Source organism: Telopea speciosissima, chromosome 10 (assembly GCF_018873765.1).
Source record: "Telopea speciosissima isolate NSW1024214 ecotype Mountain lineage chromosome 10, Tspe_v1, whole genome shotgun sequence".
Taxonomy (NCBI): Eukaryota; Viridiplantae; Streptophyta; class Magnoliopsida; order Proteales; family Proteaceae; genus Telopea; species Telopea speciosissima.
The window spans coordinates 33,886,123-33,901,994 of record NC_057925.1 but is presented as its reverse complement, the minus strand read 5'-3'; positions in this window follow the sequence as shown (position 1 = coordinate 33,901,994).

The following is a 15,872-nucleotide window of genomic DNA, read 5'->3' as shown; positions in this document are numbered from 1 at the left end:
GGACCTGTTTGAAGAGATCCTCTTTGGTCGGGGTATAACCTAAACCATAGTTCTCTTTGTTGTGAGAGGGCAATATGAACTTAAACATTCCTTGGTGAGACTTTCCAAGGCCCATACCCGGAAAATACCCCATTTTCTTAAGCATGTTTGGGATTGCTGCATTGTGACTGTTCAGATGGGTAAGAGGGAGCTTCTCTCTCAGGGGTTGTGCCGGGTATGTGGCACTCACAGTGTCGAACTGAAAATCGACTAGCTGAGAGTCAGATTCTTTGCTAGCCTCTACATTGGAAGCATGCTTATCATTTCAAGATCGGCCAAGATAGTGATGATCTTATCATTGACTATGAGCTTGAGCTTCTGATGAAGAGAGGATGGCACTGCCCCGGCTGCATGAAGCCATGGCCTTCCAAGGAGCATGTTGAAAGATGAAGGGATGTCAATGACTTGGAACTTGGTCAGTCCCATGATAATCTCGGTGCTCAGAATTCCAATTACAGTCCTTCGAGTGTTGTCGTAGGCTCTCACTCCTTGTGTGGAGGGCTGTAGCTTGGATGGGTTAATCCCTATGTGCTGGATGGTTCGTAGTGGGCAAACGTTTAGGGCTGAGCCATTATCCACTAAGACTTGAGGGATTCGGCTTCCATTGCAATTGGTGGTGATATAGAGCGCCTTTGTATAGTTTGATCCTTCAAGTGTAAGATCCTTGTCGGAGAACATAACAACTTTGACTACGTAGAGGGCTCCTACTATGTTGGCTAACTGTTGGTTCCATCTCAATTGGTACGTGTATGCTAGCCAGTGCTTTTAGGACTGCCTCCCTATGGGTTCGAGAACCGGTTAGCAGACCCCAGATTGAGATGTTGGCTTGAGTTTTCTTGAGTTGTTTTAAAACCTCATTCTCTGGTTCGATAGTAGCATGGTTCTGATTTTGGTTCTGGTTTCTTGCTAATTCAGCTGGGTTGTCTACATTGAGTCGGGCTAGCTTGAAACTCTTCCCACTTCTTGTGTTTGCATTGTTACATTCCTCATCATATGGGAAACAGAGCTTAGAATCAAACTGGGTTAGGAGGTGATAGACATCTTGATCTGACTCATCCGATTCCCCATCACTTATGGTGATCATGTTGATTTCAGGTTCATCGCTAGTCGCAGTGAGTTCTTGAAGTTTATCACACATTGCCCATACCATGCCTTCAATTGTTCTTGTTCCCTTATCTAATTCTTTGAGATGATCAAAGATCTCATCTTCATGGCAAGGAAAGGGCAAGCTAGTTTGTCTTCTATAACTCATGTCCAATTCGCCAGGCACATGTTGACAGATGTATTCATTAGACCCTTGTACTAGTTTATTGATGGCTTTGATTTAATCTCAGATACTATTCCAAAGGTCGGTGTGCCTATCCCATAGTCTTCAATATCTTTTATCCATTCTTCGGTTCACATCGCGGAGTTCTTCCATTCGTTCTTTTTGGGCCGCAACAATGTTCCGACTCTCTTGAATTAATTCTTCATTTTGATTTCGACGCTCCCTAAAGAACGTTTGCATGCCTTGTCAGTGATTGTCCATGTCCCTAGTGTGCCCTCTGATGACTTGGGCCATATTTTTAAGCTCTTGAGCCATCCCTGGTAAGGACCTTTGTCTTCGACTCTCTCATACTGCCAATATGCTCTTCGACTATGGTGTCCAAATGGATGAGGGCCTCTCGCAACATGGGCCCTAAGAGATGAGTCGGCCTCCTTTATGATGTGATAAGTCCTTTCTAAGATGTTGTACAAATTCTCATCTTGCTCCTGATGATCATGATCGAGTGCTATGATTGCATGTCTCAACTGTTAGACGATTGTAGCAAGCCCGTTCCTTTCTTGGGTATGCTCACGTCACGTGACAGATTAACTTCGATTGGGCCATTGGGTGGACCAAGAGGCGGGTCATAGAATTGCTCATCAGTGGTAACATCAACATAGTATCCTTCTTGACCTTCTTTATTTAGGCATCTCTTGGGTATCGACTCTACGGGAATCTCCCTATTGATTTTAATGTTCTTCCTAAAAATCTTGGGAATCTTCATCACTATCAACCCCTATATTTATCATGAGGACATTATCAGGCAGAGCTTCTGGTAGAACAAGAGTAGTTAGGGCCTGGACCAATTCTTTAGTCCATTCTGTGACGGGAGGATCAAGCTAGTTTTCAACCGGTGTGATCAAGGCTTGTAGATTAATGGGCTGGTCCTCCTCTTCAAGATTGTTAATGGACTTAGAATTTCCATCATGCTGCGGAAGGGGGTTGTTTTGAACATTGGGTTGATTTCATTGAACCTCAAACTTTCTTTCATCAAGTAGATCTTCGACTGCATACTTCAATTGGTAACACTCATCAATCGAATGCCCATTTTGTTGATGGCACTCATAGAAAAGCATGGGTTTGTATCATTTGGGTAATGTGTTCAAAAAGTTGGCCGGTTGAATCTTGGTTAGGAGTCCCTTTTAGATCAACTTCTTAAGGACTAGGCTCAATGGCATGCCTACATCTGTAAACTGTCTTCTCTGTTGGTTCGCCCCTACCCTTGGGGTATTGTTCTCAATCGCAAGTGGTGCCTCTATGGTTGGTGCTACCACATTCACCTCATTATTCTTATTTGGAAAGGTCTTTTTACCAACCCCAATTCATTGATTGTTTAGAGTCACACCTTGTTTAGGGTTCCCTTGAATCAATTCAGGGGGGTTCAAGGCATCTTCAAGTTGTTGGCCTGCTTCAAACAAAGCCTCAAAGGTGGTTAAGGGTTAGGCAAATAGATGAGTCTTGTAAGACATCTGGAGGTTCTTAATGATCATCTTGACCTGTTCCTTTTCTGTGGACTAGTCCCACATCAATGCAACCTTGGACCTGAACCTCATCAAGTATTGGGTGAACCCCTCGTTAGTCTTTTGCTTGGTAGTTTCCAGATCTTGACAGGTCAACTCCATCTCAGTATTGTACTAGTATTGGTTCTTGAAGGCTTTCACCATGTCATTCCAAGTGCGGGTTTGAGAAGAGTCTAAGGACATGAGCCACCTCAAGGCGGGGCCAATCAAAGACATTTGGAATGCTTGGCCCATCTGCTATTCAGAAAAGTTTCAGAATCTCATCTGGCCGACGTATACCCTAAGATGGGCTCGTGGGTCTCCAATTCCATTAAATTGCTCAGATTTCCACTTGAAACCCTCAAGTAAACGTGCTTCACGGAAGAAACAAAGTCCCTCAGAATCTATCATCTGGTCTTCCACCCCTTTCACATTCTTCATAGCATGTTCTAGTTTCTTGACCTTTTGCTTCAAGAGTTGGTTTTCGACCGAGTCAACAGTAGGTTGTAGTCCATAAGTAATGACCTCATCTTCTAAGGCCAAGTTGGGGTTTTGTGAGGAACCTCCATGAAGTTGAGTATGACTTTGGTCTGGACTAGTCGGAGTAGGGACACTTGTTGACAACTTGATCACTAGGCCCACTAGGACCTGCATCTGGGCCTTCAGATCCTCTATGTCTGCACAGATGGCTTCATCAGCCATTTCTGGCTCAGGGGGGCTTGAAACACGAACTACCCTTCATCCGACTCTGGTGCAACTACTTGTAGAACTAGTATCTTGCCGTCCCGAAGTAATGGTTCCTAGTGAAATAGGATCACAATTAGACCAAAAGGTAGGTTAAGAAAGAACTAGTTCTATGGCGAACCTCGTACTCCTAGTATGTCACCCTAAGGGAGGTATGATATGCAACATGATGCGCAAGAAAGTTCACAACAAGCACGGTAATCTCAAACAAGGGTTAGTAAGTGTGGGTGCTAAGTTGGCCCAAATGTCAAAGACCATAATATGGCAAAGCAAACCCAAGATAAGATCATAGTTGATCAGGCTGGTTAAGAACATATTCAACAAAGTGTCGGTTCGGTTCTCAAACAATATTACAATTAGTGTGTCGTGATCTAAGCGTTGGGCTCTAGATCCCTACATGATGCATCCTGGTTTACAGGATTATAGGACCGAAAAGGGTTCCTTTAGCAAGGTGCTCCTATATACCTCTCACCACTCCTACGAGTAAGATGATCAAGCGGTAAGGTGGTGCAAGTCTCTTTGATACACCAAATGGTATGGTTCTAAGAGTTGCAGTTTCACCAAGGGTAAGTCGTATGTCTACACACCGGGCCGAGGGTTACGCTACAAGGTGTAAATAATGGGGTTGAACTTTGCAGTAGTTGGATCACCAATGGTGTGTGATAGTGTATGCGAATATGATGCAATGTTAGTGCATGAAAGTTAGCACCCGAAAGCATAAAAAAAAAAAAAAAAGGAATGTTATAATAGTACAACATATGTGCCAAGCACATCAAAGTTTGACCTATTTTACACAAGTAAAATGTGTCCCCAGCGGAGTCACCACTATGAGGACAATGATTGCATAGCGGGCGATCGCCACGTGTCCTCCACCTCATCTCTCTATGGGGAGAAGAGAGAGGTGAATTGAATGTTTGAGTCGCCACCTAGAGGAGGGTCTAGGACCCAAGATTGTAATGTAATGTTTCTCATAAACGCCCTTTTGGGGACAAATGATCTATTGGTTTGGATATGGGTCAAGTTACGGACCGGGGAAGGTATTAGGCACCCCAGTTTGCACGGACTTGCCGGTCTTCTATTGCTAGGCATAATGGAATGAATAGCATGCTTTGATAGTATGTGGAATGCTGGTAAGAATGTAAGAAAGTAAAATACAAAGGGAGAGAAAGGAACACATACTCAAAACTTCTGCTGCTGGGCAAGGGTTAGTATACTGGAATGTAAAATAAAGGGTTCACAGACCTAAATAACCTAAATGTGCTTGACTCTAGGCTAAGTAAGATGATGCGGTAGATGTATATAAACAGAGATGGTAATCTAATAAGTATGCATGGAGAGGCATGAGAATGAAGCAAGAAGAAAGAAAAATATGCCAATAGTGCATGAGGGAGTCTTAAACTACGGGGGTTTGGGATCATCGAGATGCATGCATGGGAGATGAGATGCAATATAAGAAAAAGGCATAAAAAAGAAGATAAAAAGAACTATAGGGTATGATCACCGTCTAGGAAGATGGGATCACACTCCCCTTGAAGATGCAAAATGCGGTGAAGATAAGAAAAATAAAAAAAATTGAATAATATCAAAGACCAAAGGGCCTACCTAGTAAGAGGAGATCGAAATAAGAGATGTGGAGGTTTCCCTTGTGTAACTTAGGTGATTCGTACGTTGAATAAGTATCATCACTTGTTGTGGCTTCTCTTATCTCTTGTACTTGAATGCCTCGTCGTCAACCCAAGATTACTGGATTGGTGTCTTCATGTTTTGATCTTGGGGTTTTCAAGTAGGGGTTGTGATGCTCAAGGGAGGAAGGGAATGGTAGGCTTCAAAACTCTTGAATGTAGGCTAAGTATGGGTGTAAGGGAGCTTTGTCTCTGGGACTTGGGCAAAGCTCATATATGGTGCATTTAACCCTCCCCAACGTGAGAGGGGGTGTATTTATAGATGTCAAGGGATGTGTGCACTCCCAAATTCGACGGTAGTTGTAAAGTCAAGGTAAGGACCAATGGATGAGAGGCAAGTGTTTAGTTGCCTTTAGGGGTGTTTCTTGGGGTCTAAGGGAGCCAAGATTGAGATCCAAAGTACCAAAAATAGGTTGGGACGCGAAAGGAATCGTAATCGGAGCTAAATATGGTAAGTTTAGGCTTCTTGGATTTGCAGTTATTCGACAGTGAAAGTGCCCGATTCGACATCCAAATGGGGTATGGTTGACCTTGAGTGGCTGTCGATGAACATGACTCGACATTAAAGGTTGGTATTTGGGTGTCAATTGCCATTGCCTGAATGTCGAAGTAAGATAGACAGTCAAAAGGTATTGTTTGACAGTGGGAGAGTATGGCTTGATGTCGATAGCAGGTTGGCTCGATGTCGACTCGGGGCCTTTGAGTGTCGAGGTGGGTTCCAGTATCGATGGAGATGGCTTGGGCTATTTAGGCCAGGTTGATTCCAAGGAGTCTGGGTTAGGGCTACCCTTTCCAGGGGTACTTGGGTGACTTTGGAGGCTCTAGTTTGGGCTCTAGCAAAGGGAAAGGGTGATCGGTAAACGGATTCGGGCAATGCACACTGACGCTACATCCACAGATACACTGGCTCTAGGTCTTGGAGGGTGCTCATCATTGTTACAGGAAACCTCCAAGGAAAAGATAAAATGAGGTGTCTACAAGTGCGAGCATGAAAAATAGGATTGGTTAAAAGATAGGTCGCACCAATGTGTTATCACACCACAAAATGGGAGGCATGGGTTGGGGTATACCATGTTATTGAAAGAGGGCCTGCAACCAGACCAATTATGCTGCCGCATCAACTAGAGCTTTGTATTCAGACTCGGTGGAAGACCTAGAGACGGTCTTTTGCTTCCTAGAATTCCAAGAAATAAGATTGGGGCCCAAGAAGATTGCATAGCCACTAGTAGATCAACGGTCAATGGGACTGCCCGCCCAGTCAGCATCGGTATAGGCTTATAATGTGTAAGACGCTGACTTGTAAAAGTAAAGACCAAAAGAACACGTCCCCTTCAAATACCGTAGGATTCTCCTAACAAGACTCCAATCAGCCTCTAATGGATCATACATAAACTGACACACATGGTTAACGACAAAGGCAACATCAGGCCGTGTAAGCATGACATATTGAAGAGCACCCACGATAGATCTGTAATGCGTGGGATCAGAAAAAGCACCCCTTGAATCTGATGTCTTCATAGTGGTGGCTATAGGGGTTAATATGGGCTTGCAATCGGACATACCCGCACGGGTGACCAAATTATTAATGTACCGATTTTGGGAGAGAAGAAGGCCACGACGATGTTGGGTAGCCTCAATACCCAAAAAATAATGCAGAGGACCTAAGTCTTTAATGGAAAACTTAGTCGCCAGGCTGGATAATAATGCGAAAATATGTGTAGAAGAATTGCCAGTAACAAGGATGTCATCAACATAAATCAACACATATAAAACTGTAGAACCCTGACGTAGAATGAAGAGAGATGAATCAGTCTTAAATGCAATAAATCCAGTGGTAAGAAGGAACCTGGATAACTGGTGAAACCAAGCACGGGGAGCCTTTTTGAGGCCATAGAGTGAACGGTGTAGATGACAGACATGATTCGGTTTTGACTTGTCCTCAAAACCCGGTGGCTAAACCATGTAAACTTCTTCAAACAATTCCCCATGTAGAAAAGCATTTTGAACGTCCAATTGCAGGATAGGCCAGCCACTAGAAATGGCCAGAGAAATTACTATGCGAATTGTAGGCTGTTTCACTACGGGGCTAAAGGTTTCATTGTAATCAACCCCTTTCTGCTAATGAAAGCCTTTGGCAACAAGGTGTGCCTTATAGCGCTCAAGAGTCCTGTCAGCCTTGCGTTTGACCCAATATACCCATTTGTAGCCGACTAAATTCATGCCTAGTGGTGGAGGAACCAACGTCCAGGTGCCATTCCGAATCAGGGCATTAAATTCTTCGGCCATGTTAGAGCGCCATTTAGGAACTTTGGCAGCCTGCGTAAAGCATGTAGGTTCCACAGGTTAAGAGGAGGACTTGGGCAAGGTAAGGTGAGCTATCTTATGGGAACGTAGATGCGTGGAATGCGTGGAAGTTGGGGGAGGTGGTGGTGTAGGTAGGGCAAGAGGAGAGGCTTGAGTGAGGGGTGGGGCTTGGTAGAGGTCAGCAATAGAGCGAGTTATGGTAATGGGAGAGATGGGGATAGGGTGTAAAGGGGAAGTCGGTGGTGGGGAGGGCGGTGGGGAAGGAGCCAGTGGTGGACTAGCAAGGGCAGTAGCAAGGATTGGCTATGGTAGGGTGGGGACAACAGATCGTGGCAATGGTAATAAGTTGTTTGGGACAGCAACCCATGGTTGGGGAGGGGAGGGATTAGAGGCAACCGCAAAGGGGAAAACATCTTCGGAAAAGGAAACATGGTGAAAATTTTGGATGCGATTGGTGTTGCGATTGAGGCACCGATATGCTAAGTGGGAAGGACTATAACCCAGGAAAACATATGGCGCAGAATGGAAGTCCATCTTGTGAGAGTTGTATGGACGGAGAAGCGGGAAACACAAACAACCAAAAACACAAAGAAAGGAATAGTCAGGAATGCGATGAAAAAGAAGTTGGTACGGAGAGACACCAGAAGAAACACGAGAGGGTAACTGGTTAATTAAGAACATGGAAGATTCAAACACAAAAGTCCAATATAAGTGTGGAACAGAAGCATGGGCCAATAGGGAGAGCCCGGTATCCACAATGTGACGATGGCGGTGCTCAACAACGCCCTGTTATTCATGGGTGTGTGGAGTAGAAATATGATGAGAGATGCCAAGGTCAGTATAAAATTTGAGAAGTGTATGAAATTCACCCCCCTAATCCGTTTAAACAAACTTAATTTTAAGGCTAAATTGGCGTTCTACAAAGGATTGAAAATTTGTAAAGAGAGAATAAACTTCAGATTTATGAACCATGGGATAAAACCAAATATATTTGGAATAATCATCCACAAAAAGTACAAAATATTGATGACCAGAGGGGAGGGAGTTGGGGAAGGACCCAGACATCACAATGAATTAAATCCAACAGAAATAAACTATGAGAGAATATTTCATGTAAAGATTGACGACATGGTTTGCCCAATTGACAAACAGTACATAAAGGACTCAAAGTAGAAGAAAATAACGGTAAATTGTTGTCACAAATAATGCCACAGAGGAGTTGTGCATGAGGATGTCCAAGACGACGATGCCATCGATCAAGAGAAGTACTATAGGTAAGGTGGGCTGTAGGAGAGGAAAGCAGAGAAGGAGTGACAGTGTAGAGACCCCCATCACTCGGACCGGATAGAAGTGTGACTTTGGTTCTTCGATCCTTTACAAAGAAACAGGAAGGGTGAAACTCAAAGAAAACATCATTATCAATAGCAAAGCGATGAACAGAAAGTAAAGGTTTAGAAATAGAACATTAGATAAAAGAAAATTACGATTAGGAGAAGGGGAGGAGAGAGATGAAGAACCAACATGAGAGATGGGAATACTCTTACCATTGCCGACTTGTAAGGAGTCTGAACCAGTGTAGGGATCATAAGAGGACAGAGAGTGGAGATCCGATGTAACATGATGTGTCACGCCGGTGTCAGGGCACCATGTCAGGGAATGGGATAGTGGGTACAATGGAGTGGGAAGAAGAGGGGGGGGGTTAGGGTTTGATGGTTAATGAGCGTAATGGGAAAATGGGGTAGTGTTGGGTTGATAGTGAAATTAAGGAGTTTGGCATGATGGATAGGTGAACTAGGGTGGAGGTTTGGGTTTGGAGTATCAATGCATGATGTCATGGGTGTCTCGATTACACCAATGGCACCATAGACGGGTACCTGGAGATTGACCACCACCATGGCCAAAACGACCACGATCGCGGTTGCCAGTAAAACTGCAGCCCCCACGGCCAGTAGAGGGGGGATAGGAATCAAATGTAGGGTTCACGCGTTGCACGTTGTGCGCTGAGGGAGAACTGACGAACTAGAGGCGTCAATGAATGCAAGCTTAGACAATTTCGAACCATGAAGAAACTCATGGCTAAGCAACATGAAAGTGTAGATCATCATATTTAATCGGGCTTGTGTGTGTGAGAAGAGAAGAAACCATCTCACTGAAATCAGTTTTCAAGCCCCGATATATGTGGAGGTTGAAGTCACTAGTACGAAGGGGATGACCAGCAGCACTGAGCTCTTCAAAGATTGACTTCGTATGTTGAAGAAAAAGAGAAACAAGTTCATCAAGCTTCTGTTGAATGTCTTGCATAGCCATAGTTAAGGACATTAGGCGACTTTTAGACGAAGAGGAGAAAGCTGTGTGTAGGGTGTCCCAGATCTCGAGGCTAGATTTCTTTCCAAGAATTAGGGGAAAGACCTCTTCGGAGAGGGAGGCAATAAGGAGACTCCGGAGCAAGGAATCTTGACGACGCCATGATAAAGCAGCAGTAGGGTCGGCTAGGCAAGGAGTCGTGCCATCAAGATAACCAAACAGACCTTGGCCATCAAGGAAAGGTTCAATCTGGGTTTGCCAAAAGAGGTAATTTTTAGAGGTAAGCTTCACCGAGATGTAATGGTGAGCATGGTGGAGAGAAGGAGTTTCAGAGGACATAAGAGGAGAAGGCAAAGCTTGCCCGAAGAAGTGACCGTGTCTTGTTCGCCCATGATGAAAAAAAAATTTAGGGATGCTCGTTGGAGCTAGTTGGCTCTGACTACCATATCAACATTCAAAGATATGTTTCATTCCATAGAACTCCAATAGGTTACAATGTGTTTATATGACAAGAGAAACCCAATCTGGGTCAAAGATCTCACATACGATAATGATTCTGGTTTCCATTATTGTATGTGATTATAATGGTCAGAGTCCTAATAAGAGTAAAACACAAAGGGTAATCCAATATAGCACGTTCCAAGAGTGTGAACGTCTATATTGGTCAATAATTACGAATTTGGCATAATGTAGGCCATCAAAGTAACTTGATTTAGTGTACGTATAAATATTTGTTAAAGTGTTTTATAAAATTTCCATGCATATATATGTCCATCCTGCATCATAACTGAGCATAAAATATCATCTGCCCTCCAGGGGCACTTCAGTAATTCACCAAGTGTGGGCTTGAAGCGCCATTCCAATAATACTATTTAGTATGCTTTGTCATCTTAAGTGGATTAACATCACTTTTGATGCCTGCAACACCCTTGAGTGTCTGTTTTGACACTTTTTACCATTTTACCCTTAGGGGCATTTTGGTTATTTTGCAGCCAAATTTTGTTTAGGACCCTGGAGAGACTCCTACCACTTGTGCTACATATTTTAACATTAATAAACACATTTTTAGGCATAAGACAATATTTTCATGCATTTTCTACATTTCTACCCTCCAGGAGCATTTTGGTAATTTTATTCATTTTTATGCTTGTTTGTATTTTTAGATATTTGTAATATCTTGTATGCATGCTATTAATGTATTTAGTCATGTTTTAATCAATGGTGATGTTTAAATATGACGTTATTTGATTTTCTGCATTTCTACCCTCCAGGGGTCTTTTGGTAATTTTAATCATTTTATACTTGTTTGGATTTTAGATATTTGTAAAATCTCGCATGCATATTGTTAATGTATTTAGTCATGTTTTAATTAGTGGTGATGTTTAAGTTTGACTTTATGCAATTACTTTGACCCCCTATTAATTTAGGTTGTTACAGTTATAATTTGTTGCAGTGTAAGTATTAGTGTTTGCATATTTGATTCTTGTGATTCATGATATTCTGATCGTAGATTAACCTTACATGGTTTTACATGATACTTCATATTTGACAGAATCTTTCAACCCTAGCATCTAAATGAAAGATCGGCTCATCCAGGCAGAGTGGGGTGCATAAAACCTTCCCATATCCGTAATCTGACCTCTTACCCATTCTTTGGCCAAATCATATGGAATCAATAATAGCTCTATCTTTTAACTAGGATTTGGGTTACGCCTTTAGAGTTCCAGACCCTTAACAACCTAGATGGAGACTCTCTTCTTTTTATTTTAAATTGTGCATCCCCTGCACCCCAACAGACATAGAAATCATGTCAATGTCCCACACATAACATTTTGAGTCACTAAAAAGGGCTATCAACCTTCGGTAAGTCCATTGTTGGTGCCCTTTCAAGGTTCTAGGCCGTTAACAACCTAGGTGACGACTCCCTTCCTTTTATTTTAAATTGTACATCCCGCACCCCCAACAGACATAGACTTCATGTCACTGTCCCGCACATCACATTTGGAGTCGCTAAAAAGGGATATCAATTTTCGATCGTGCTTTTAACCTCGACATGTGCGTTCATCTTCAACCTCAAGCCTTGTGTTCATCCTCAACTTCAAGACATGCAGTCATTTTCAACTTCAAGACATGCGTTCATCTTCAACCTATAACCTCAAGCGGCGACCCACTCCAATCAAAGTACAAACGATTTTTTAAGAACCCTCAAGCCCTGACCTCAATTAGGTATATCTTTTACATCTTCTTCTTTAATCCTGGTCTCTCTTCTTCCTTTTCTACATTATGTTGACAAATATCCTAAATGGTTTTTTTTCCCCTTTTTTCACAAGCCATTCCAGTTTTGTCTCTCACGATCTGCGTTCAAAGATCTGATAATTCTCGAGCTCAAGAAGGTATGTCTTCTTTCTTCTTCTTCTCATTTTTTAATCTATGTCTATCTACTTCGTCTTCTATTTTCTATCGACAAAAAATCTAGTGTTGAGCCTTACCAAAATTATTGGAAGATTTAATGGACAGATCTAGTTTTTGTAGATTTCGATTCTACCTACAAAATCCAAAAAAGAGGGTATCACTATGTTTTGTGATCATCATTAATCTTCAGAAAAAATAAAACCTGGTGAAAGAGGAAACGCCCAACATTTGTATGAGATTCTTTCCTTTCATGAAGCGAAGGTGATTGATTTCACTATCTGGTTCATATGGTTAAAACCATTCAAGATAGATATGGCATTTGTATTGGCTTAGTTGAATGAGATACTTGTTGCATAGTAACTATTGTGTATGTGATTCTTTTATGCCACTGTCTTGTTTATTCAATAAGCAGAGAACTTGTAATCTAATTGCAGCATATAAAGATGTTAATGCAAATTGATCATCTAATCTAATCAGTCCATCTAAATTATTTCTCTCTCTCTCTCTCTCTCTCTCTCTCTCTCTCTCTCTAACTTATGTATTTCCTTCTTGATCTGTCATATAAGATGTTTCAAGCCCACAAAATCCAATAAGAACCCTTTAATCCTAAAACTACGGGCACAAGGCTCAACCTTTTTTACTACTTTCATTTTGTAGGTACAAACGCTGAGCAGCCACAAGATTATCAGATCACCTTCCGGGGAACGCTCGTGGGGAGACTTGCCATTTAGTCATCACGCAAGTTATGACTTCGATCATCATTGCCAGAGGTGACAAAATTCAGGGTCTACACATTTCAAACTAGAGTTGTTTCAATAGTAACCAATCATGATGATAGTGATGATCAATTGTTAGTAAAAAAAAAAAAGAAAAATTATGATTAGTACCTGATAATAAGAGTCAGATGGATGACAACCATTCAATTCCTTGGTAAGAGAGAAAAAGATTTGACAAGTCTTTTTGGTATAATTTAGAAGGAAATGACATTATTATAATTAATATCAAATTTGAAAGAACAGATTTTACCAAACAATATTTTTATTTTTTAATTATTCCGTAACAGTTATAGTTCGGATTTGTCAAACGGTCATATATATACACAAAACGTTGTTCTAGACCAAAAACGAAAAAAACATTTTTGATCAAGAACGGACATTCTTTACTAAAGGCTAGCCTATGTACAATTGTTAATTTTATTTTTTTTCTCATTGTTCTCATGCTCCTCGTGATTTTTTTTTTTTTGGGGTTAATGCTCTGGATTTTTATCTCCTCCAATTCTGACACCCTCCAATTCCTCTCCCGATGGTCGCCACGTGGCCAAAACTAATCCTACGGTTGATTTTAAAATTTACTTTTTGCTTTTCCCCCCAAAAAAACTTTTCATTTACGTCTCCTCTTTCCCGCTATTCTCTCTCCTCTCGATTCTCTCTCTCCTTTCTACCTTTGCAACCTGCGTGCGAGAGGGACGCGAGCCTGCAGGAGTTCAAAACCTGTGTGCGAGTTCAAAACTTGTGTGTGAGAGGGATGAGAGCCTGCCGGAGTTCAAAACCTCTTCAAAATCGGACCTCTTTCTCCTCTGGATCTACAACCTCGCGAGGCCTCTCCAAGTTCGAGACTCTCACCTTGTCCTTGAAGAACCTCTGCAACCTCTTTGTCTCACTTTTCGCCTTGCCGGAAGACCCAGCGGAAGTCAGGTTCGACCCTCTCTCTCACTCCTCTCTCTCTCTCTCTCTCTCTCTCTCTCTCTCTCTCTCTCTCTATGTGTCCGTTGCTTCACTTTTCGCATCCTCATTCTTCTTTCTTTCTTCCTTATTTGTTATTCTTTTCTGTTGTTGACAGTACTGTTGGGTTGAAAACAAAATCTTAGATCTCAGTTAAACACTTAAACCTACACAGTTTGGACTGAGATTTAGGAAACTGTTGTTTCCTTAAATTCTCTGCATTTTCATCTGCTCCTTTTCCTCATCTTTCCTTCCAAATTACTACCAAACTGGAATTACTCTGCAGAATAAAAAATCTCTAATCCACCAGAGACCAGACGTTATCCTCATGGCTAACCTGAAAATCCTAAAGCAGGGAGATGACCCCAACCCAGCTTGGCATTAAGAATTTCCATTAAAAAATGGTACAAATTTTAGGAAACAAATCAAATTTACTAAACAATCTGTCTCTACTAAGAAAGCTTAATGTTGGTACAATCTACACTGAAGTTCAGACTCCAGATGTGGTATAGATTCCACAACTTTAAAACGGTATAGAAACACTTCCACTAGTTAACCCCATCTCTCTCACAAGACATTTCTTTTCCTGATATAATTTTTCCATTCACATCTCTGCAGTACCCATTAGTGCACCTCAACTCATTATGGTACCCAGAAGAGAAGAACTAGAAAAGCAGTGTGTCCATGAACCAACCCAAGACTTCCACCAACCTTAATTTGATTTCTTTGTTTTTTTTTTTGTTTCTTTGGTAAACAATTTGATTTCTTTGTTGAAAATTTGTTGCAGAGACAGTTTTTGGCTGCTTGATGGAGTGAAGAAGTTCCAATCTGAAGATAAGCTTGGATTACCCAACTGATAGTTGACATTTTTGGACAAAGAGGGGATGCTGATATGAATAAGCTTGGGTTTTTTTTTTTTTGTTTTTTTTGTTTTTTTGTTCCTGATGGGGAACAAGTTGGTGTTGCTTTGTGTGGATTAATGGAAATATCGGTTAAAGGTTATGTAATCTGTTCACAGGTATTGTTGTATATTTTTCTCAGCAGGACTTGAAAGTGTGTTCTAATTTGGATTTGGATTTTGGGTTTTCCTGGAGTGTGGGATTCATCTATTGCATGTTTTTCTGCAAATACTGATTTCGTCTTCTTTCATCTCTTCTTCTCTTCTTCATAGATTTTGGGTGAAAAAAACTGCCAGCATTTCCAACCACATACCTATTATGATCTCCCATCGTTTTTCAGGGTTTCCACTCATCAAAGATTTTGCCAGCTCTCTTGCATCCTGAATCACAGATTTAAATGATGATGAATCCTCCTCCTTTGACTTATGCCAATCAATCTTTTTCCCTAGATCATTGCCATCCTTATAAAGCTTGGCACAAGCTTCGGATTCATTTTTGATCTGTATGGTATCTCCTATAAGAGCCTTCTTTAGAGCCTCACAAGCCTCTTTGAACCGCTTGTCTGGTATCAATTTGGAGGTGACAATTGTTGGGTGCATGACCAGAAGATAAAACAGATGATCAGACTAACTCTTGCATAAGCTAAAATTAATCATACATTGGTTGAAAGTAAAAGTGGAAGTGGAAGAGGAAGACTCAGAATGGATGTAATAACAAATGCCACTACCACCCTCAGTCACAATTCACATCCCTTGTTTGATGGCTCTCAAGTCTCAACTCAACCACTACCTCATTCACTGATGATGGGATGGCTTTAGGGTGGTTCACCATTCCTTCTTCCCAATTGAATCAATACCACCTGTATGTATATTCCAATTGAACAGTTGGTAATTAAATGTTCCAATCCATAATAATTACCCAATTTTATTTGTACCTGCATTAGGATGTGGAATTACAGATTA